The following is a 22,196-nucleotide window of genomic DNA, read 5'->3' on the forward strand; positions in this document are numbered from 1 at the left end:
CGTGAGTAGAGGGGATAGATGATGGCTTTAAGAATAATAATTTTGACTAACAGAAGATAATTTATTCTGGTTTGTACCACTAAGTAGATATTCCTAGAATACAGAAAAAGTCTGCTGCAAATTTAGAAACAGTATTTAAAATAAATGTTTATCTGTGCCAATAAGTTTATCATTGACTATGTTTTCAGAAGTATCCTTCAGATGGCAGATGACTTTTCGTTGTCATGTTCAAATAAATAAAAATGTGTATTTGTCTATTGTAAATTAAAAAAAGAATAAAAAATAATATCCCAATAGACTGGCTTGATTAAAATGGTCATTCTGTCCTTGACAGATGACATAATGGGTACTTATGAAAATGGTACACTGAACAAGGCTAGCGTACAGTGATCTATTCTAAATGCCCTCTCTGAGAATTCACTAAGTGCCACTTCTTTCCCTTCCTTGGTCTCATATTGTGAGGTGCAATGAAAAGGTGTATCTTACTCATCTGGATCAGGGATTCATTAAATGTATGGCTCTAAAAATCCTGCAGAGAAATGAAATTCTGTGGTCACACCCTGCAAATTAGATTTCTGAGAAGTCAGAGTGAAACTCTTACTGCTGTGAACTTAAGAACTTCTGGGACAGGATGAGCTAGAGAAGGAGATGGCCTGTAGGAAATGTTGCAATAGAAGTCTTTGTACTGTGGGACAAAATCAGCTGCAGAGGACAAAGACACTGACTCTTCACTGAACTTATTACACAGATATAGAAACATAGAAAGCTTTTACCAGTATGATACCTTTCAACCAGTGCTCAGCTCACTTGCTGAGTCATAACATGCCATTGGCTGTGTGTTGTCTTTTCCAGTGAAAGAGAGGGGAGGGATCTTGGTGTTTACTGCTTGCTCTCTGGTGTAGCTGAGGTTTATGTTACTCACTGTGTGCTGGTGTACACGACTCATTGCTCATTTTCTTCTACAGTGTGGTTTTAATTTCTTCATAGTCAAGCATAAGCCTTATGTTTTGGGGGAATGTCATACATTAATTACTGGTGTAAGCATTATTTCTGATACACGTGATGGATAGTTACAGTGCTTGTGGTACACTTGCATAATACTAGATTTGGCAATGTAGTGCTGTGCTGAAACAATGGAAGCTCCTGCTTTCTCTGAAGTGTTTCTGCTACTGTTACAACATTATACCACTCTGTATGGCAATTGTTTGCTGTAGCTGGTCATTCTCTACTTAATACATGCCTAGCCAGCATGTGCTCAATGACTGCTGACTGAGTTCAGATAAGTGGCTTTTTTTTATGCAGTGCACACAGTTGTAGTTCATTAGAAGAGAAATAAACTTTTGATGCCAAGGCTTGGGGGTGTTTTCTTTTTTTAACCACACTCTTGGGGTTGAACTAGGTGGTTTGATCTTGCCTTAAACAACTGCAAGAGTTTGAGTCATACTAAGATTTATTTTGTCATATAAATATTCCTTATCTATTTCAAAGAAAGTAATGTGCCTGACTTCCAGTGATGTTTTGAAGTAAATGAGCACAGCTTCTCTGAAAGCAGTGAAGCTTCTTAAGTGATATATCTGTACCCAAATGTTATTTCCCATTTAAGTTTAATTGTAGGATGTTAGCACTACAAGAAATACCTTTCTAAAGGAAGGGTTCTTTTTTTCCTTGATTGAACAAAACATCATTTTTGTATCGGTTCTCAAATGACTCATTAGGCAAAGCCATTAAGACTTTAAACTTCCCAAGTAAAATGCAATCTGACAACTTAAAAAGTTAAGGATGTCTATTCAGCCAGTTGGCAAAATTAACCAAATTTTGATTTGCTTTCCAAATGTGGTAATAAAATTTTAATTAATTAAGATTGAGGAGTTAGAGATACTGCAAAGATCAAGTACTGAAGTAAATCACTTATGAAGGTCAGATTTTGGCAGGATGTTTTTTTTCAAGGTTTTGGATGAGTGTGACATGAATCAACATTAATTCATGGAAAGGAAAGAAGAAAAACTATATTACTGTTTTCAGTTTGTCATCTTAAGGGTAGCTTTATATCATTAACAAGGTAACAGACAAACTTTGGGGGAGGGAGGAGAAAGAAGGTAAGAATAGAATAGTTGACATAAATGTATATTGGAATGAAGGTAGACATTTTTATGAACAGCACTTAGTTCTATGAATAATTTTGAGTTAAAATCCTCTGAAGTGTATTTCCTCTCCTTTGAGTGAAGGATCTTTATGTAATTATATGGTTTCTCTGAAATGGAAAAAAAAGCAATGGTTTGTATCTGAAAAACATGTTAAGCTCTCTTCACTGTGTTTTCATGAAGGAAAAAAAGGCCAAAGCTTTTCATGCCTAGTGATAGGATTGAAGGGAAATCTGATTTTTGAGTCTTTGCTTCTGCCAAAGGTAGTTCTTCTGCCATGCATCATGGAGTTCTTCAACTGCTTATTCGTGAAGATGTCACTGACCCATCCTCTGCCCCCCCTTTCAGAAAGTGAATTATTTGCCTGTGAATTTGGGTGTTTGGATGTCCAAGTATCTTTTTCCAAATAATACAGGTTGAATCGGATAATTCACCTTGGCAACTAATGGGTGATATGAGATAATAGTAGTTTCCCATTCATGTTGTTAATAGCATTTTATGAAACAAGGCAGGGAGGAAATAGCGGAAAAGACCTATGCCCAGCCCCAAAGTTTTAATACTTTAAGATGGAAAATGCCTGTTTGGACCCTTTGTGATCTCCATAGCTTGTAGAGATGCTGTTAGTCCAAGCTCCAGCTGAAAACTAATAGACAAAATCCTCTGAGACTTGTGGAGGGCTCTTCTCTTTCCCCAACCCTGCATGCCCCCTGCTCTTCTGGGCTTGAATTCACGTGGTCAGATTTCTGAGACATAAATTAAGATAATGGAGAGAGCAGAGTTGTGCAGGTAATTTTTAATTTAAATAATAAAAACACTGTAAATAATATTTTTCATTTTGTTGAGCCCAGTTTTGAAAAATGGGCTAGCATGGGAAAAACTGTGCCTAATGGACCTGCCCTTGGCTGAGTGAAAAGGGATCCTTTTGAGAACATCTTATCTAGGAAAGATGATGATCCTATTTCAACTTTTACTTTTGGCCTTGACTGTATTTGTAGTTTTGATAATTTGACACAAACATGTAGAGAATTGGGTTGTCATAAAATGTAATTGCAGTTTGAACTTTACTGAAGAGTATTTTGTTTGGTGTATTAATATATTCTGTATTAAAGGATTAAGAGTTACTTAAATGGTTTCTATTTTCATGTGTATAGCATGTTAGCTATGTTCTTGTCTTGTTTAACAAACATGTAAGTTATGGAATAAGCACATGGTTGAAAATTCAACAGAAATACACTTTATGAAATTTTATTGAAAACAAGTATTTTAATTTGTCTTGTTAAATAAATTGTGTGTCTTCTGGTTGTCAGTGGTAAGTGAGCAAAGCAGTGAGTCTCTTGAGGGAAAGATACTGTTAGTAGGTCTTGGTCAGTGTTCTTCTTAGAGCTTCTACTTGTCTACATTTACCTAAAGAGATTTTTCTTAATCTCGCACTCTTTGCATTTGCCATTTCTCTAATGGCTTCACAGTTTTAAACTTTGTTCTGTTTATAAATGAATACAGAAACTTTGATAAGTTAGCCAACTGCAAATTGCCATGAAACATACCTGAGGATTTTTGTAATGGATTATTGATCATTACAATAGTTAGTAAGGGCCCTAATACTTTTTTACCGTTTGTGGAATTGTGATATAACTGAGAATAAGGTATGATATTTGTTAATATTATATATCAATAATATTATATTGGCAGTCACCAAGGTGAAGGGCTCCGGAGCGGAGGCTCATGCGGGACACCCTCGCTAAGGCAGGAGAAGCACAGGGAGAGAGAGAGCACCCCAGCCCCCCCGAAAGAGCAGGAAGGAGCGAGCTGCTGACCAGCGGCACCTCAGACTCAGCGTGGGCAGGGACAGGGGTGACAGCAGCCAAACCCCCACACCTATAAAAGCAGCCCCCAGGGAGCGCGAGCGACCAGGAGGGGCAAACAGGGCATGGCACTGCAGAAGGGCGTGGCACGTCAGTTTGCATGGCAGTTCGTGCGGGCAGGGCGTGTGGGGAAGGCCAAGTCCCCCCTCCTAGCTCTAAAGGAAAAAACTTAGGCAGTGGTCATTGCCCTCCCAGGAGAGGACCTGGCAGCCATGGTTTCCACTCGCCCGAAAGCCGTTGCCAGAAGGAATGCAGCGACCCAGACAGAGCTCCCGCACAAGCATGCAGCCATCCAGGTCTCTGGCTCCAGGGAGTGCCTGGGCCTGTCACTCGTACCGGAGGGCAGCAGAGACAGCAGCTGCCTTTGGTGTGACCAGGTTGATGATCTGCTCAGCCTGGTGGCAGAGCTGAAGGAGGAAGTGGCAAGGCTAAGGAGTATCAGGGAGTGCGAGAGGGAGATAGATTGGTGGAGCAACACCCTACCGTCCCTGGGGCCAAGGCAGCAGATGGAGGCCCCACCAGGAGCAGAGGATCCCCTACCCTCTTGCCAGCAAGCAGAAGGAGGGGACCTAAGAGACAGAGGGGAATGGAAACAGGTCCCTGCCTGGGGCAGCAGGCAAATCCCCTCCCGGCCTCCCTCACCTTCCCAGTTGCCCTTACACAACAGGTGTGGGGCTCTGGAAGTCGAGGGCCAGGCAGGTGAGGAGGTAGGTGAAGGTGCATCCAGGGGGTTGTCGAGGGCGAGTCAGTCAGCCCCATGCATTACAACTGCCCCTGCTAAGAAAAAAAGGAGGGTAATTGTTGTAGGCGATTCCCTCCTGTGGGGAACAGAGGTCCCAATATGCCGTCCAGACCCATCGCACAGGGAAGTCTGCTGCCTCCCTGGGGCCCGGGTTAGAGACGTTACTAAGAAACTCCCCAATGTGGTACGGCCCTCTGATTATTACCCACTGCTGGTTATGCAGGTTGGCAGTGATGAGGCTGCAGAGAGAAGTCCAAAAGCGATCAAAAGGGACGTCAGGGCACTGGGGCGATTGGTTGAAGGATCAGGGGCACAGGTAGTGTTTTCCTCTATCCCATCAGTGGCAGGGAAGAATGCTAAAAGGAACGGGAAAACTGACCTGATTAACAAGTGGCTCAGAGGCTGGTGCCGTCAGTGGAATTTCGGGTTTTTTGACCATGGGGAGGTTTACACGGCACCGGGCCTGCTGGCAGCAGATGGAGTTCAGCTGTCTCCAAAGGGGAAAAAAAGTATTCTTGCTCATGAGTTGGTGGGACTCACTGAGAGTGCTTTAAACTAGGTTCAAAGAGGGCAGGGGATATAACTAGGCTCACTAGAGAGGAGCCTGAGGGTGGCATGGCAGCGTTGGGGGTGAAATCCATAGCCCAGCTCAAGTGCATCTACATCAATGCACGCAGCAGAGGCAACAAACAGGAGGAGCTGGAAGCCCTTGTGCAGCAGGATAGCTGTGACATAGTCACCATCGCAGAAGCATGGTGGGACGACTCTCATGACTGGAGTGCTGCACTGGATGGCTATAAGCTCTTCAGAAGGGATAGGCAAGGAAGGAGAGGCGGTGGGGTGGCTCTGTATGTTAGGGAGTGTTTTGACTGTACAGAGCTCAACAGTGGTGATGATAAGGTCGAGTGCTTATGGGTAAGGATGAGGGGGAAGGCCAACAAGGCAGACGTCCTGTTGGGAGTCTGTTATAGACCACCCCACCAGGATATAGAGATAGACGAAGCATTCTACAAATGGCTGGCAGAAGTCTCACAATCGCTAGCCCTTGTTCTTGTGGGGGACTTCAGCTTGCCAGACATCTGCTGGAAATACAACACAGCAGAGAGGAAACAGTCTTGAGGTTCCTGGAGTGTGTGGAACATAACCTGCTGACACAGCTGGTAAGTGAGCCTACCAGGGGAGGTGCCTCGCTTGGCCTGCTGTTTACAAACAGAGAAGGGCTTGTGGGAGATGTTGTGGTCAGAGGCCGTCTTGGGCTCAGCGACCATGATATGATAGAGTTTTTGATTCTTGGCAAAGTAAGGAGGAGGGGCAGCAAAACTGTTACCGTGGACTTCTGGAGGGCAGACTTTGGCCTGTTCAGGACACTGGTTGGGAATGTCCCATGGGAGACAGTCCTGAAGGGCAAAGGGGTCCAGGAAGGCTGGTCCGTGTTCAAGAAGGAAGTCTTAAGGGTGCAGGAGTGGGCTGTCCTCATGTGCTGTAAAATGAACTGGCAGGGAAGACGACCAGCCTGGCTGAACAGAGAGCTTTTGCTGGGACTCAAGGAAAAAAGGAGAGTCTACCGCCTTTGGAAGAAGGGGCAGGCAACTCAAGAAGAGTACAGGGATCTCATTATGTCATGCAGAGAGGAAATTGGAAAGGCAACAGCCCAGCTAGAACTCAATGTGGCCACTGTTGTAAGAGATAATAAAAGATGTTTCTACAAATACATTAGGAACAAAAAGAGAGCCAAGGAGAATCTCCATCCTTTGTTGGATGTGGGGGGGAACATTGTCACCAAGGATGAGGAAAAGGCTGAGGTACTTAATGCCTTCTTTGCCTCAGTCTTTAATAGCCAGACCAGTTATCCCCAGGGCATTCAGCCCCCTGAGCTGGAAGACAGGGATGGGGAGCAGAATGAAGCCCCCATAGTCCAGGAGGAAGCAGTTAATGACCTTCCACACCACCTGGACACTCACAAGTCTATGGGGCCAGATGGGATCCACCCGAGAGTACTGAGGGAGCTAGTGGAGGAGCTTACCAAGCCACTTTCCATCATCTATCAGCACTCCTGGTTAACAGGGGAGGTCCCAGATGACTGGAGGCTTGCCAATGTGATGCCCATCTACAAGAAGGGCTGGAAAGAGAATCCGGGGAACTACAGGCCTGTCAGCCTGACCTCGGTGCTGGGGAAGATTATGGAGCGGTTCATATTGAGTGCACTCAACAGGCATGTGGAGGTCAACCAGGGGATTGGGCCCAGCCAGCATGGGTTCATGAAAGGTAGGTCCTGCTTGACCAACCTGATCTCCTTCTATGACCTGGTGACCTGCCTAGTGGATGAGGGAAAGGCTGTGGATGTCATCTACCTGGACTTCAGTAAAGCCTTTGACACTGTCTCCCCCAGCATTCTCCTAAGGAAGCTGGCAGCTCATGGCCTAGGCAGGTGTACTCTTCACTGGGTAAAAAACTGGCTGGATGGCCGAGCCCAGAGCGTTGCGGTGAATGGAGTTAAGTCCAGTTGGCGGCCAGTCATGAGCAGTGTTCCCCAAGGCTCAGTTTTGGGGCCAGTCTTGTTTAACATCTTTATCAATGATCTGGACAAGGGGATTCAGTGCATCCTCAGTAACATTGCAGGTGACACCAAACTGGGTGGGAGTGTCGATCTGCTGGAGGGTAGGATGGCCCTGCAGAGGGACCTGGACAGGCTGGATCGATGGGCTGAGGACAACTGTATGAGGTTCAACAAGGCCAAGTGCCAGGTCTTGCACTTGGGTCACAACAACCCCATGCAACGTACAGGCTTGGGGAAGAGTGGCTGGAAAGCTGCCTGGCCGAAAAGGACCTGGGGATGTTGGTTGACAGCCGGCTGAACATGAGCCAGCAGTGTGCCCAGGTGGCCAAGAAGGCCAACAGCATGCTGGCTTGTATCAGGAATAGTGTGGCCGGCACAATCAGGGAAGTGATTGTTCCCCTGTACTTGGCACTGGTGAGGCCGCACCTGGAATACTGTGTCCAGTTTTGGGCCCCTCAATACAAGAAGGACATTGAGTTGCTGGAGCATGTTCAGAGAAGGGCAGCAAAGCTGGTGAAGGGTCTGGAGCACAAGTCATATGAGCAGCGGCTGAGGGAACTGGGGTTGTTTAGCTTAGAGAAGAGGAGGCTGAGGGGAGACCTTATCACTCTCTACAACTACCTGAAAGGAGGTTGTAGCAAGGTGGGTGTTGGTCTCTTCTCCCACGTAGTTAGCGATAGGACGAGAGGAAATGGGCTCAAGCTGCGCCAGGGGAGGTTTAGATTGGATATTAGGAAAAATTTCTTCATGAAAAGAGTGGTCAAGCATTGGAAGAGGCTGCCCAGAGAGGTGATGGAGTCACCATCCCTGGAGGTGTTCAAAAAACAGGTAGAGATGTGGCACTTTGGGACATGGTTTAGTGGGCATGGTGGTGTTGGGTTGATGGTTGGACTGATGATCTTAGAGGTCTTTTCCAGCCTTAATGATTCCTAGTTTTTACTTTCGTTATAAATGATGCAGCCACCAAGCCAGGAAACATGAAACTGCTACTGTCCCCTTAATTGGTTTAGTGGTGGACTTGGTAGTGTTAGGTTAATGGTTGGCCTGGATGATCTTAAAGGTCTTTTCCAACCTAAAAAATTCTATGGTTCTGTGATTTTATACATATTGATTGTTACTTTAAAAGCAGTAAGATGCTGTTTGGTTTGCTAGAACCTTTTGTGGGCTATTCAAGATGAATATAGGAAGCATTTTTTATAATTTTGGCTTAGAATCTGAGCATCTTGAGTTTGCTGACAAATACAAGTCAAAGTGACTTTTCTCGAGTTGCATGGAAGTAAGCTGACTTTGAGGAGTAAAGAGAGATTTATACTCAGTCTTAAAATTAATAATGTCTGGCTCAGAAAAGCATTTAAGTCATTGGTTTTCAAAAGAAAGCAGTTAGAACATACCAATCTGATAATCCCCCCCCCCCCCCCCCCCCCCCCAAATATTTTAAACAAAGATGTTTGAGTATCATTCTGCATTGTCTGTTTCAGAGAAGTTATTTCGGTTTTACACAGATACAGCTTAAGTTTAAAAATAACCCTCTAAAGTCAGCTGAGCCATATAGAGCAGTTTAGGATAATCATACTTCTTGTTCTCGCTTGTAGAAAGAATCCTTAAGAGAGTATGTTGGTTCAATGAGTTAGCTTTATATTTTTGCATATTTTTCTTATTTATAATCCAGTTTTAATTCTGCTATATACCTTTCTAGACATCATAATTCATTATACATCAAGGGAGGAAGCTTTGGTATGTAATGTTACACTGTATACTCATTTTTGTCCCAGGGCTAAATTAGCTAAACTTAAGTGTCATCTGCATTACTCAGTGTTGGGAGGGTAATGTTAATTAGGCCAATGAAAGTCATAGCTAGAAATAGATGTGTTGTCTTAAGTTTAAACTAGATAGAATATGTTTGGGCAGTATGTGAGTAGCAGGGAAGAAAATTCCCCACTATAACCGGTGGTGGTGGTAGTAGTAGTGTCATGAATTAGTAATTTTCATTTCAACTGTGTGCAGGTATAGAAATGAACATACATTTCTAGACGAGCTAATCACCTATCCAAATAATTGCTTAAGTGATAACAGTTTTCACAATTTACAGTTACATTTTATTTAATACAATCCTTTGAAGACAGCTTACACATATTATGATACTAAGAGAAGTGCTTCTGAAGAAAGACATATGTGTCCCTTTGAGATCTGGTAGGATGCCTGCTTCCTCCTAGAGGAGGAGGAGTTGGTGTTGTTGGAATGAGCATATTACTCCTTTGTGTAGAGCCTTATCTTTGCTGTAGATCTTAGCATTTCTGCACCTTTGAGAAGCTTCAGATGTGAACTCTTAGACATGAAGTATGTCTTTTATGAAATAGTGGATGCAACTTTCAAATTCCAACTAACTTGAGACCTGATATATGGAATGTGAGAGTAAGAAATTGTATTTATGTATTTTCAAAGTATATCTGTATTTTGACTGACCTAGTAGATATCAGTCTTTTGACAAAAAACAACTTCATAGTCCTGTACAGATTTCCACTTCATGATGACATATATAACTTATGAGTGACAGGTATACCTCTGAGATCTTAAGTGAATATACACTGCTGTTGGAGCTTCACAGTGGGGTCAGGGAGAAGAAAGCTATCAAAAAAACCCACCCAAACCCACCTAATTTGTCTTCAGAGGGGCATTGAAAAACAGAATTTCTGTTAGTGAATTGAAGTAATTTTAAGGTAAGCTAGATTTTAAAGTAGTGAACTCCTAAACTTTTGGAGATTCCCAGTGCAGAGTCTGAAAATTATTGCACATGCTGTCAAAAGTAATACTTCTAAAATTCAAGTGCTAATCATTTAGTGTTATTCTTGTTTTACCACTTTGGTGTAAGGCATCTTTTCTAGGAAAAAGAAATCTGATACTTAACATATTACTACTTATTTAAAATAAGACATAGTAGGCAAACTGGGTTGCAGATTAGCCAGTTAAGGCCTGAAGTGATTAAAGTTTTAAGGGGGTTAATCTTTAAATGCTTCAGTCTTAGCTAGCTGATCTGTAAGCCCATTTTTCTGCAGCATTAATGCTTTTAAGACCTGAATAAAGGGTTGTCTACAGCATCCATTTAACCTTCAGTGTACTTGGTCAGCTGCAGAGATTTTGGTTTTGTGAGGTTTTTTCCTTTCCCCTCAAACTGTTTTTACTTTTCAAGAATCATTACATATGTAATTATTTAATGAACAACTACATGACAGAGCTCAGTGTACCACTTATAAATGCATTGCATTCTTTCTTTCTCATTATATTGCAGTACAGGTGCTTTCACCAGTTAGTAGAGAACAGATGATAGCAAAAATACAGCTAACTTTGTTATCTGAATTAGATTATGGACTCAGTTTATATTCCTTTAACTTGGCTATATTAGCCTCCAGTGGAAATCTTAGAGTGCTGTAAATGTGGTGTATTTTACAGTAATGTGTCTGCTGCGTTGTAAAATAGTTATATTCTGGTTTTAGAATCCCACTGCTTTTACTGAGTGGATTTTAGCTCCTGGATGTTGTGGACTAGTGGGGTAGAATAATTTGATATTGAAATCTAAGGACTTGCAAGTAGTCCTTGTGTAGCAAAACTTGGTCTTACTTGACTAAATACTGTGAAAGAGTGCAATTAATATGTTTTACCCATTTTTGTTGTTGTTGTTTTCAATTAGGGAAAAAAAAAAAGAAAAAATGGAACACTTTATAATACATACAGTCAACATTTTTAGTAAAAATGGTAAAATATTGAAGTGACACCTGTTTGGAATTTCAACTCCCTAATCTTTCCATGGAGATTATTAAAAATAGTGTGTATTGAAGTGTAACCTTTTTTATAACTACCAAGGAGTTTTAATATACCTTTTGTTTTTTTCCTTGCCACTGGAAGATATTTAAAGTTAAATTCTTTTCAAATCTTCTGGAGGAGAAAACCGTTCTTATAAGCTTTCTTAAGAAGTGCAGATGTTTTTAGAATCATAGAATTCTTTGGGTTGGTTTTCTTTATTCTTGGTATCTGTCATCTCCACAAATAATACTTGGCTGCATAAGATGGTCTTTTCCACCTAAGCTTTGTGTATAATTCAGTATCTCTATTGCCTCTCCATAAGTTTTTCTCATGTTGTTTAAAAATTAGAGGAAAGACTGCAACACGGGCATTTCTGTAAGTCTCTCCTTGTGGGGTTCGTGCATAACAGTCAAGGAGAGGAGATTCTGAGACCTACAGTTAAGTCACGTGGTGGTGTGACATTTACAAAACTCTGTGAGTATCTTGGTATTTTCAGCTTATAACTAATAGGCTCATCTGTGAGAAGTCTTCTGGAGTCCCTGCTTTTCCTGAAGGTCATGACATTTTGATTATTAAATATTTTTTCTGTTCCTTGTTAAAAAAAAAAAAAGCAAGCTCCATATGTAATGATAGAGATAATGGACGTACACACTGAATATAGTGATGCAAATGTGATTATGCATCATTTAAATAGTGTTACTATGATGGAACCGTATCAGCGTCATCATTCTTACTCTTTGAGTTCCTCACTCTTGCAGGTATTTGAGAATGATCTGTAGTTCTCCTTAACAGTTCCGTCTGCCTGTGTCCAGCCTGTCTAGGATTGTGTTCTTGCACAGATGTGGCGTTTTTCTCTCCTCCTATGCTGCTCTGAGATTTGAGAGTCTCAGTGTTACAGAACATTCTTTGTGCTCTTCAGTTTCACAGGGTACAAGACTAGAGTGTATAATACCCTTGGAACAAATGGTTTTGTGTTTAGTATGTTTCAGTAAGAATTTTTTTCCCTATCGGTTCATAGAATAGAATCATAGAATTGTTTAGGTTGGAAAAGACCTTTAAGATCGTCCAGTCCAACCATTAACCTAACACTACTAAGTCCACCACTAAACCAATTAAGGGTAGAGTAGCAGTTTCATGTTTCCTGGCTTGGTGGCTGCATCATTTATAATAAAAGTAAAAACTAGGAATCATTAAGATTGCAAAAGACCTCTAAGATAATCAGTCCAACCATGAACCCAACACCACCATGCCCACTAACCATGTCCCAGAGTGCCACGTCTACCCATTATTTGAAGTCTTCCAGGGATGGTGACTCCACCGTATCATCCTATTATCTGTATGTACTCAGTGTGAACACATAAACATTTATGAATATTTTTCATGCTTATTTAGAGGAACTAAGAAATGGTCAAGACTGAAGAGGGAGAGCAACATGAAACTCAAACACATGGTATGAAAATGGGCTATATCTCCAGAAACCAAAACTGAAGAGCAGAAATCCTATTATATTTCATTTTTTTGAGAGGAAAAGTGTGGGCAAATTTTTATTTTTTAATTCTTTTCAGCTTTATTTTCCTAGAACCCTTTATAGAGTAGCCTGGTTATGGATGTGCTTTGTCTTTTTTCCAAAAATGTTTCTTTATTTAGCTTGGTGAATGCAATACATGACCTTGAAGTGCTGTATTTGTTTCTGAATATCTGAACATGTTCTTAACATCGGAAGAGGTTCTTTTCTTTTAAGTGACCCATTCCACGTTGGACTAATCATCATTGAACATTATTTCAGAATAATTCTATATAAAGACAAATCATATAAGTTTGGAACGCAAGCAACAAAAACAGAAATTTGTCCAGAAAGACACAAACAAATTGGGGAGGTATGGATTTGATGGGTGGACTGTTCGGTGGATAAGGAATTGGTTGGATGGTCACATCCAGAGGGTAGTGGTCAATGGCTCGATGTCCAAATGAAGACTGGTGACAAGTGGTGTCCCTCAGGGGTCTGTACTGGGACCAGTGCTGTTTAATATCTTCATTAATGACATAGACAGTGGGATTGAGTGCACCCTCAGCAAGTCTGCAGACGACACCAAGCTGAGTGGTGTGGTTGACACGCCAGAAGGATGAGATGTCATCCAAAGGGACCTGGACAAGCTGGACAGGTGGGCCTGTGTGAACCTCATGAGGTTCAACAAGGCCAAGTGCAAGGTCCTGCACGTGGGTCGGGGCAACCCCCGATATCAATACAGGCTGGGGGATGAAGAGATTGAGAGCAGCCCTGCAGAGAAGGACTTGGGGGTCCTGGTGGATGTAAAGCTGGACATGAGCCAACAATGTGTGCCCGCAGCCCAGAAAGCCAACCGTGTCCTGGGCTGCATCACAAGCAGCGTGGCCAGTAGGTCGAGGGAGGTGATTCTGCCCCTCTACTCTGCTCTGGTGAGACCTCACCTGGAGTACTGCCTCCAGCTCTGGAGCCCTCAGCACAAGGAGGAATTGTTGGAGTGGGTCCAGAAGAGGGCCACCAAAATGATCTGAGGGCTGGAGCACCTCTCCTGTGAGGCCAGGCTCAGAGAGTTGGGGTTGTTCAGCCTGGAGAAGAGAAGGCTGCGAGGAGACCTTATCGTGGCCTTTCAGTACTTAAAGGGGGCCTATAGGAAGGATGGGGACAATCTTTTTAGCAAGGCCTGTTGTGACAGGACAAGGAGTAATGGATTTAAACTAAAGGTGGATAGATTTAGACTGGATATAAGGAAGAAATTTTTTACAATGAGGGTGGTGAAGCACTGGAACAGGTTGCCCAGAGAGGTAGTGGAGGCCTCATCCCTGGAAACACTCAAGGTCAGGTTCGATGGGGCTCTGAGCAACCTGATCTGGTTAAAGCTGTCCCTGCTCACTGCAGGGGGTGGGGTGGGCTAGATGACCTCTAAAGGTCCCTTCCAACCCAAAGCATTCTGTGTACACTATGAAACCAGTGTACTCTTTTAAAGTCAGTTAAAAGTACTGTAAGTGCTGTACCTTCTGAGTTTACAGCACTGTTCTGATGTTGTCCCAAATACTCAGAAATGAATAGAGATGTATATTTGTGCACTGTAACATCCAGGTCTGCTACTGTACAAAAAACTACGATGTTCTGCTTGTTTCTTGTGCCATATGCAGTTCACTGTCCTTGTCTGTTAGTAGTATACAGGTGTCAGCATTTCCTCATCCTTCATCTTGGCAAACAAGTGTTGTGCATCTTGAGCTAAGCGTGAATCAAGGAAGTTTAGCTTTGCAAAAAAGGTAGACGCTATTTTGAGATGGCCAGAGGTTAGACATGAGAAGACTTCTGATAAATAAGAGGAAGGAAATAAACAGTTCTCCTTGTCCTTTGAGAATAAGATGAGTAATGGTGAATGGGTACTGTAGCAAAGAAGATTTGGTGTAAATAGCTGGAAACATTTAAATAGATGGACCTCACACTGCTTAGAATGAAATTTTTGGGCAGTATTATTTGTTTGTAATGTTAGACAGATACCTATGAGAAATGACTTGTGTGAGGTTAATGGTATGGCATGAAAAGCTTGGATAGTCTCCTGAGGTTGTTTTTAGAGTTGTTAATCTGAAAAGCTAAGGCTTTAGCTCTCTATCTGCCTGCTTGTTTGCTCCTCTGCAGAGAGAGACAGTAGTAACTCATGGGAAGATACCAAACTGAGACATCGGAATGGTGATGAGTGAAGAAATCTGTGTGGATTACCATGAGAGACAAGAGCTGGTCTTTAGGTACGAATGTCAGGTGTTTGTCCTTGCTGTTAACTACAGCAAGCTTTTTTTTTTTTTTTTTAAGAGTTCTTTATGTCAGTGTTGGATCAGGTTCCTGTAACTACCAGAGAGGAAGCGAGAAAATTAAATTTGGACAAATGTAACAGTCCAGTAAGGCATCAAAGTGAAGTACCTCAGAACCACTTACCAATTTGGTGTTTAAAATTCCCATGTTTTGTTTCAGCTCATTATTACAGATAATTATTTGTCAGCCTTCTGTAAGAAATTGGAACTTTTTTTACATTTGAAGTGCTGTAATTTAGGTATTTTTTTGACTGAAGTTTCTGGGGGGTTTTGTTTGTTGGTTTTGGTTTTTCTGTGTGTTTGTGCAGGGAGCTGAGGATTTGTGTGGCTTTGGAGAGAGCCAGAAAGCAAGACTGTTCTCTATTGAATTTATAACTGTATATCCAGTTGTCACAAACTATCCTTTCTAGGGTTGTGTGAAGGAACAGAAAGGCAGATAATGTGCATCTAATCAAATACAGTCTATTGGGCTGAATACAAGATTGTGAAATTTGAACTGGGTCATTGAATGTGTTCTGGGAATCCAGAAATAATTTATTGGTGAAGTTGATTCCTATGACTATAAATCAGGTTGGAATGTTTTCTAATAGTTCAAGAAAACAGACTAATGGAAAATAAAGGCTTTTTTACGTTTTTCTGAACAAATTTGTTAATGGTTTGTGTTTTGGTAAAGCTGATGCTTTTTGTGGTAAGAATTTCTAATCAGTAGTACTTGTAAATAATTATATTCCCCAAACCCCCCAATTTGACCAACTTCCGATTTGTACTCTTTATATAAATTTTGTTACGCTTGATGCAGGTTTCTTTTGCTGGCTTAAATCATCTCAGAGGTTTTAAAGATTGACTTCTTAAACTTGAAAACTTCTGTGATGCCTTTACACAGTATAAGTGCTTATTTATAATATGTTATAAAAGGTGTATCCTAGTTGTGTTCATTAAAAAAAAAAAAAGGAACAACAATAAATATTAAGATGACACTTCACAATTTTGCATATTCTGTGTGCCACAGCTCATTGTATTAGCCCTTGTATTACCCAGTTAGAAGCCAGACAGAAACACTGGTGCAGAGACTTTCTGCTGTTTCCAATTTGTGTAACTCCTGGCTTTCCTTTCTGGACTCTGTGCAGAGCAGAGCAGCTGGGTGCTCTAAACACACACCTGGCGCAAACACCTGTGCAGGCCTGGGGAGCAAGTGGCTGATTTCAGTGGTTCAGTGTCTGACTGAGACTGTGTCATGCAGAGTCCTAGGGAGAGGACTTGGGGGCTTATTTCCAGGTTGTTTTTTTTTTTTTTTCAAAAGCAGCATGTTGGCCTCAAGCACCATCACTAACTTAGGTGTCAAAAGGATTTGAATTTATAAATTCTGAGGTTGGGATGTTGGTGTGTTTGTTCATAAAGCAAAGACTACTTAATATTGTTTCAGTACGGCATGTTGATGCTGTCTTTTGACTAATTGCATGGAATTGGCACAACCACTTTCCGTTTTTAATGTACAGCCTTTTTAGACTCTTCTGTCTATTTCCTAATAACTTACAGCATATTGTTCTCTTTTATGCAAAACCTGGTATTTGTAGATGGAAAAAGGAAAAGTTTATGAATGAATTTGCAGGTTGGAAGATATAAAAGGCAGCTAGGCTGTTTATATGGCCTTCTTCCTCCTGTATTATTCTTTAATAATATGGTCTACAATAATTTCTAATATGGTTCTGATGTCCTGGTTTTAGTAAGGATTTGGTAAATGACCATGAGAATTTTAATGAAGAAACCTCTTTATTTTTAGTAAAAGTCAATAAATAGTAATTTTATGGAGTTTGCTTTTGGTCATAGTAAAGTGAGAGAGAAAGAAATAATGTATGCTCATATGCAAAATGCAATGTATTAAGAGGAAGAAATAAAATATAAATATATTCGGATCTACTTTGTGTTTATTTTAGGGCTAGTCACTGATGAAGAATTTTTGTCTTTGCATTGAAATTCTCCTGAGTGGGGATCTGCCATAAGCATGGCTTCTTATAATGAATTCTGAGTATGGAACCGGTATTGTGGAACCAATAATTTTGTCAGCTGTTCACCTGGACTTGTCCTAGCAAAAACTTTTATCTTTCTCTGTTTTCATTGCTCTGTGAATGTCAGAAATAAACTGATGCAGGCCAAAACCTTTAGAAGTGGCAAATTCCTAAGATGAGAGTGTTAATGCTGCAGTCTGATCTGTGAAGTGTTATAACCTTATTTAATGTTGCTAAGAGACACCTCTCTTAGGCATGTTTAGTTGCAATGTCTTTATGTTTTTCAAGGACATGCTGTCAAAGGATCACTTGAACAGGTGCTTTTATTTAGCTGTAATGGATAATGTCCTGGTTTCGGCTGGAATAGAGTTAATTTTCTTCCTAGTAGCAGGCATAGTGCTGTAGTTTGGATTTAGTAGGAGAAGAATGCTGATAACACACTGATGGTTTAGTTGTTGCTAAGTACTGCTTATGCTAGTCAAGGACTTTTCAGCTTCCCATGCTCTGCCAGGTGCACAAGAAAAGGGGGGGGGGGGGCACAGCCAGACTAGTTGATCCAAACTGCCCAAAGGGCTATTCCATACCATATGACGTCATGCTCAGTATCTAAACCGGGGGGGGGGGGGGGGGGGGGGGGGTTGGCCGGGGGGCAGCGATTGCTGCTCGGGAACTGTCTGGGTATCGGTCGGCGGGTGGTGAGCAGTTGCATTGTGCATCACTTGCTTTGTATATTTGTATATTGTCATTATTATCATTACTATTTTACTTTATTTCAACTATTAAACTGTTCTTATCTCAACCCAGGAGTGTTTTTTCACTCTTACTCCTCCAATTCTCTCCCCCATCCCATCGGGATAGGGGGAGCGAGCGAGCAGCTGCGTGGTGCTTAGTTGCTGGCTGAGGCTAAACCATGATAACTAAAAAGGAATTTTATTTCTGTATCAGCAATAGAGTAATAAATTAAGCATTTGAACTGGCCTGTAGTGTGGATCTCTGAAGCTCCAACTTTCACAGATTTGGAGATAAGGTAGTTCAGGCTTCGGTTGTCGTTAATGCTACTTGTATGATGATCCTTTCATGTTGGTTTTCTCAGCATGCAACTCATTAAATCTGAGCTGCAGAGTGAACCTAGGCAAAGAGGAAGAACACTGATACCCAAATCTTCTTTTGAATGGCTTTTGGAACTTATTCTCAAGAGCTTCCTTGACTGGGTATCACAAATCTTGCAGGTTTTAATGCACGTTGAGAAGATAGGACATGACATCTCCCATCACCTTCTGTACAAGGGCCCATATCCCAACTCTCTTTGTTTTGATACAACTCTTTACTGTTACCAAATTTCTTCATTTCTGCATCTGTCTTTGTTTGTTTCTTATAGTTACTGTGTTTTCCCTTGAGGATAAAGAAAAAGTGGGTAGACTTTGAAGTGTCACCTGTGCTCTGCATGTTTCCCTAACAGAAAAATATTGCAGTACCTGTCTCCATTTTGTGTGACTTCAAGAAAAAACAAAACAAACAAACAAAAAACCCCAACCCCACAAAACCCCAAACATCTCCCCTCCCCCTCACCACCCCCCACCCCCCTTAAAAGCAGAAACTTGATCATTATGTCATGGTCCTGAGGCAATTTTTTTTTCCCTTCCCCATCTTTTTGGATTTATGTATCTAACTAAGGTACTACCGATGTTTTTGAAGAAACTTTCCCATCCAGATTTTGTCATATAGGTGTCCCCAAACTACTTGCTTGTCTTTTCCTTGCACTGGCTGGTTCCTTAACCTTCATGAGAAACCATCTTTTATTTATGTCAACAAAAAGAGATACGAAAAACAGATCACACTCAGATACTGAACAGGTTTTCAGTTATCCTCTAGTCAAAAATGTCTTTGTTCTTTTTTTGTTGAAAGTATATGTATTCTGACTTGAATCTCTGCCAAGTTACTTGAACTAAAGCAACCAGTATATAAATAAAATTAGGAATAAAGCAATTTCAGTGTAATAAATAATGTGTGATAACACCCCCCACCCCCAAATAAAATGATCTGCTGTTTTACTGAGCTGCTAATATTCCTGTTGTCATTCTGCAATAAATTGTGGGGAATTTAATATAAGAACTGGCTTTAACTTTCTGTTTCTTTTCCCCTTGTCTCTATGCCTTCAGAACTTAAAGCTTTAGTTCTTTACCTAAGTAAAGGCAGTTAAACCCAAATCCATTGTAGTGTGTCCCTAAACTGGTGGGCAAGGTCAGATTATGTAATTACTTTGTGTAGATTGATGCAGTATATTACACTGGATTATAATGAAACAAATATGCTTTTAGTATTAAAAATGCCCAATGCAATTATGATTTTAGTGCTTTATCTTAGGCTTACCTGTGTGCTAGGAGCGCAGGAAACATTCTTTTATTCTAAAAAATATAAATAAATTCAAAATTTTGGTCCAAGAGAGAATATCTGCTTTTGTAATTTACTGAAAGATTGATGTTATAATGTAGTATTTTAAAAACAAGCACTATTGCCCTTCTGTAAATGGCATATAAAAAATCAACCTCACTTCATTTTTAACTGTATTGTTTCCTTTTCTACATGTGTTATAGCATGTGGACAAGAGACATGTTCATTAAAATCATGGCTTATAAGCTTAGAATGAAGAATGAATTAGATTTAATATCAAAATAGTGGGATAAGAAGTGGGTACTAAAGTTACAGCGTGCATTTGTGACCTCAATGTTTTTAACATTCTTCGAATACCAGATTTGTCTAGTTCTCTGCATCACCTCATGATTATTCGCTATAACTGCATACCAGAAAAGCTTATTTCACAATGATTTTCCTTCATTCTGACCTACTAATATACTTGTAGAGACTTGTTGGCATTTGCAATTTTTAAGATTTGTTGTTAGACCATTTTCATATCTGTTTCATGTCTTGTATATTGAATTTGATCTCCTTCTCCCAAAAACAGAGGAATTGGCAAGACCTCTCAAAAAGTGGGTGGAGAGTACATTCTCCCCTCATTCCCCCCCCCCAATTTAGATATTTTGCTTGTATAACCAATGTGTGTTAGCAGCAGCAACTTCTATATGAGAAGCTTTTTGGTATCCACAGTGAGTTGTTATATTTGCGCTAACAAAAATTGCTTGGAAAAATAACTTGCTGGTTTTGGTTATGGCTGAATCATTTATATAAGCATGTTTTCAAAGTTTTCTGTTTTGAAATTCAAGATTTGCTTCTTGTTCCACTTTAATCAGTACTATTACTTAAAAGGATGTGTTTTGGTCATTTCGTGTCTGAATGTCTTTCATCTGAAAGATTAGCAGAATTTCCAACTGTGTAGTTGGAAAACTGTTTGGGAATATTGTAGTAAATGAGTATCTACAATTTTCTTTGTTCTTCGGTAATACAGTTGTGAAAACTTCACAAGTTGGGAAACTGTTTCCAATTTATATAACCAAAGAAATATTAAATGAATGGAAATCCATTATCATTTTGTCAAGTTTGATCAGGCTTAAAAGATTGTTGATGTTAGTTTTCTGTAATAGTATGCCTCAGCTCAAGAAAGTTAAGTAGTTGAGTTATTTTGAGTATGCCTGAGAAAGCGTATTGCAGTAATAAATATGGTGGAATCATATGCAATTAATAAATATTTAAATACATTTCAGTTGGGTTTAAGATGAAGACATATCAGCATAAATTTTGGTTATTCTGGCTGCCACAAACATAATATTTTTTGTATTTTGCATGGCAAAGGCTGAGTAGATAGTATTCAGTTAAAGTGTTCAATAATATGTTTTCCAGAATGTTTCAGTTTACTTCCAAGGTGAACAATGATATAATTAAGGAAAATATAATTGAATGTCAGATTTTTGTGCTGACTTTGGCTTTAGACTGCAAGTGGTATAGTGGTGTTGTAGAAGATTTCAGCTAAAACCACTTAACTCCTCAGTCCATGAGTTCAGACTGTGAATTAATAGAGATAACCAAAGTGAGCTGGGTTTACTAAACCATTTCTTGGGTTGTTAAAATAGAAAGGCAGAAGCTGTTTAACCAAAAAAACCCCTAAAAGCCTGTTTAAAAGTTTTAGCTGCACCTTGTCTTTCAAAACTCACCATTAAGCTTGCAAGAACACTTCAAAATTCCAGAAAACAAGAGATCCTTTTCACTGGCTTTCCTTCCTTTTTTAGCCTCTTTTTGTAGGAACTGTGAGTGCATTCACTGACACAAATAGTTTTTTAACAATCTGTATTTGTAATTTGATGATGATGAAAAAAGTTGTTAGAAATGGTTACCTGAGCAGGAATATTTGGTGACATGTTTTATGGGTTTTTTTGATGAAATATTTTGAGATTATCAGCCACTAAACCCTAATTTAATTTGTTAAATACATAGATGTGATCTATACTGAAGCATTTTAGGGTGTGTAGTATGGGATAATAATGACATACTTCTTGCATTATTAAGGTGTGTCATTATTACAGCATATGCACACCCTCTTTGTCTTACTGCTTAAATATGATAGTGCTTATAAGCTTTCCTTTTAAAGTATTCATTTACTGTGATGAGTTAGGTAACAGCATATTTATGTACATGATTTTACCTATTATGGATGATACCTTACTTGTGGGTTGCAAAAGCAATACTACAGTGGAAACCTTAATTAAATTAGGGATTGAATTTAGTAGTGGTTTCTGAAGTGTGTTCAGAGAAGGAAACTTAATAACTCTTGTCTCTTCAGATTATCAATTTTAAGGGTGGCAGAAAAGAACATACCTTTTCCATGTTAATTTCACAGTATTTTATGTCTTGCACTGAATGAAGTAAGAATGGAGTGGTCCTAACTCAGTCATCTAGCATTTCGTTTTAATACCAGTTACCCTCTTCTTCAGGGGTTCTTGTCTGGGAGGGTGAGGTTGTTCTCTATGCCAATGCTGATCCAGAGTGAGAGGAGAAAGCAAACTACTTTTAAGCGTCAATCTAGAAATGCACAAACAAGATTTGCAAAGTGAACTTACATATTTCAGATCCCAGTAAGAGAAAGAGGGCACACAGGCATGCTTTCTACTGAGACAGCTTTAGGATGACTTGCTGTTTAAATTTCAACCTAGTGGCAAAAAGCTGGCTGTACGATTTCTGCAAGGTTGTATTCTTATTAGTCCGTATTGGTTACCTTCCACTTCCTAAAGTATCTGCTTTGATGCGATGGGAACCATATGAATTTTGGAAGACTATGTTTTAAACATTAATTTTAGGAGTGTAGCAGATAAATAGGTT

At 40.3% G+C, this 22,196-nt stretch overlaps 1 protein-coding gene across 1 annotated transcript in view; it reads left to right on the forward strand.

The window, feature by feature from the left end:
- SBF2 (SET binding factor 2) overlaps window positions 1-22,196 on the forward strand; it is a 288,299-nt gene that overhangs the window by 51,853 nt on the left and 214,250 nt on the right. The gene's annotated exons all lie outside the window — the stretch shown is intronic.

Source organism: Pelecanus crispus, chromosome 6 (assembly GCF_030463565.1).
Source record: "Pelecanus crispus isolate bPelCri1 chromosome 6, bPelCri1.pri, whole genome shotgun sequence".
NCBI lineage: Eukaryota > Metazoa > Chordata > Aves > Pelecaniformes > Pelecanidae > Pelecanus > Pelecanus crispus.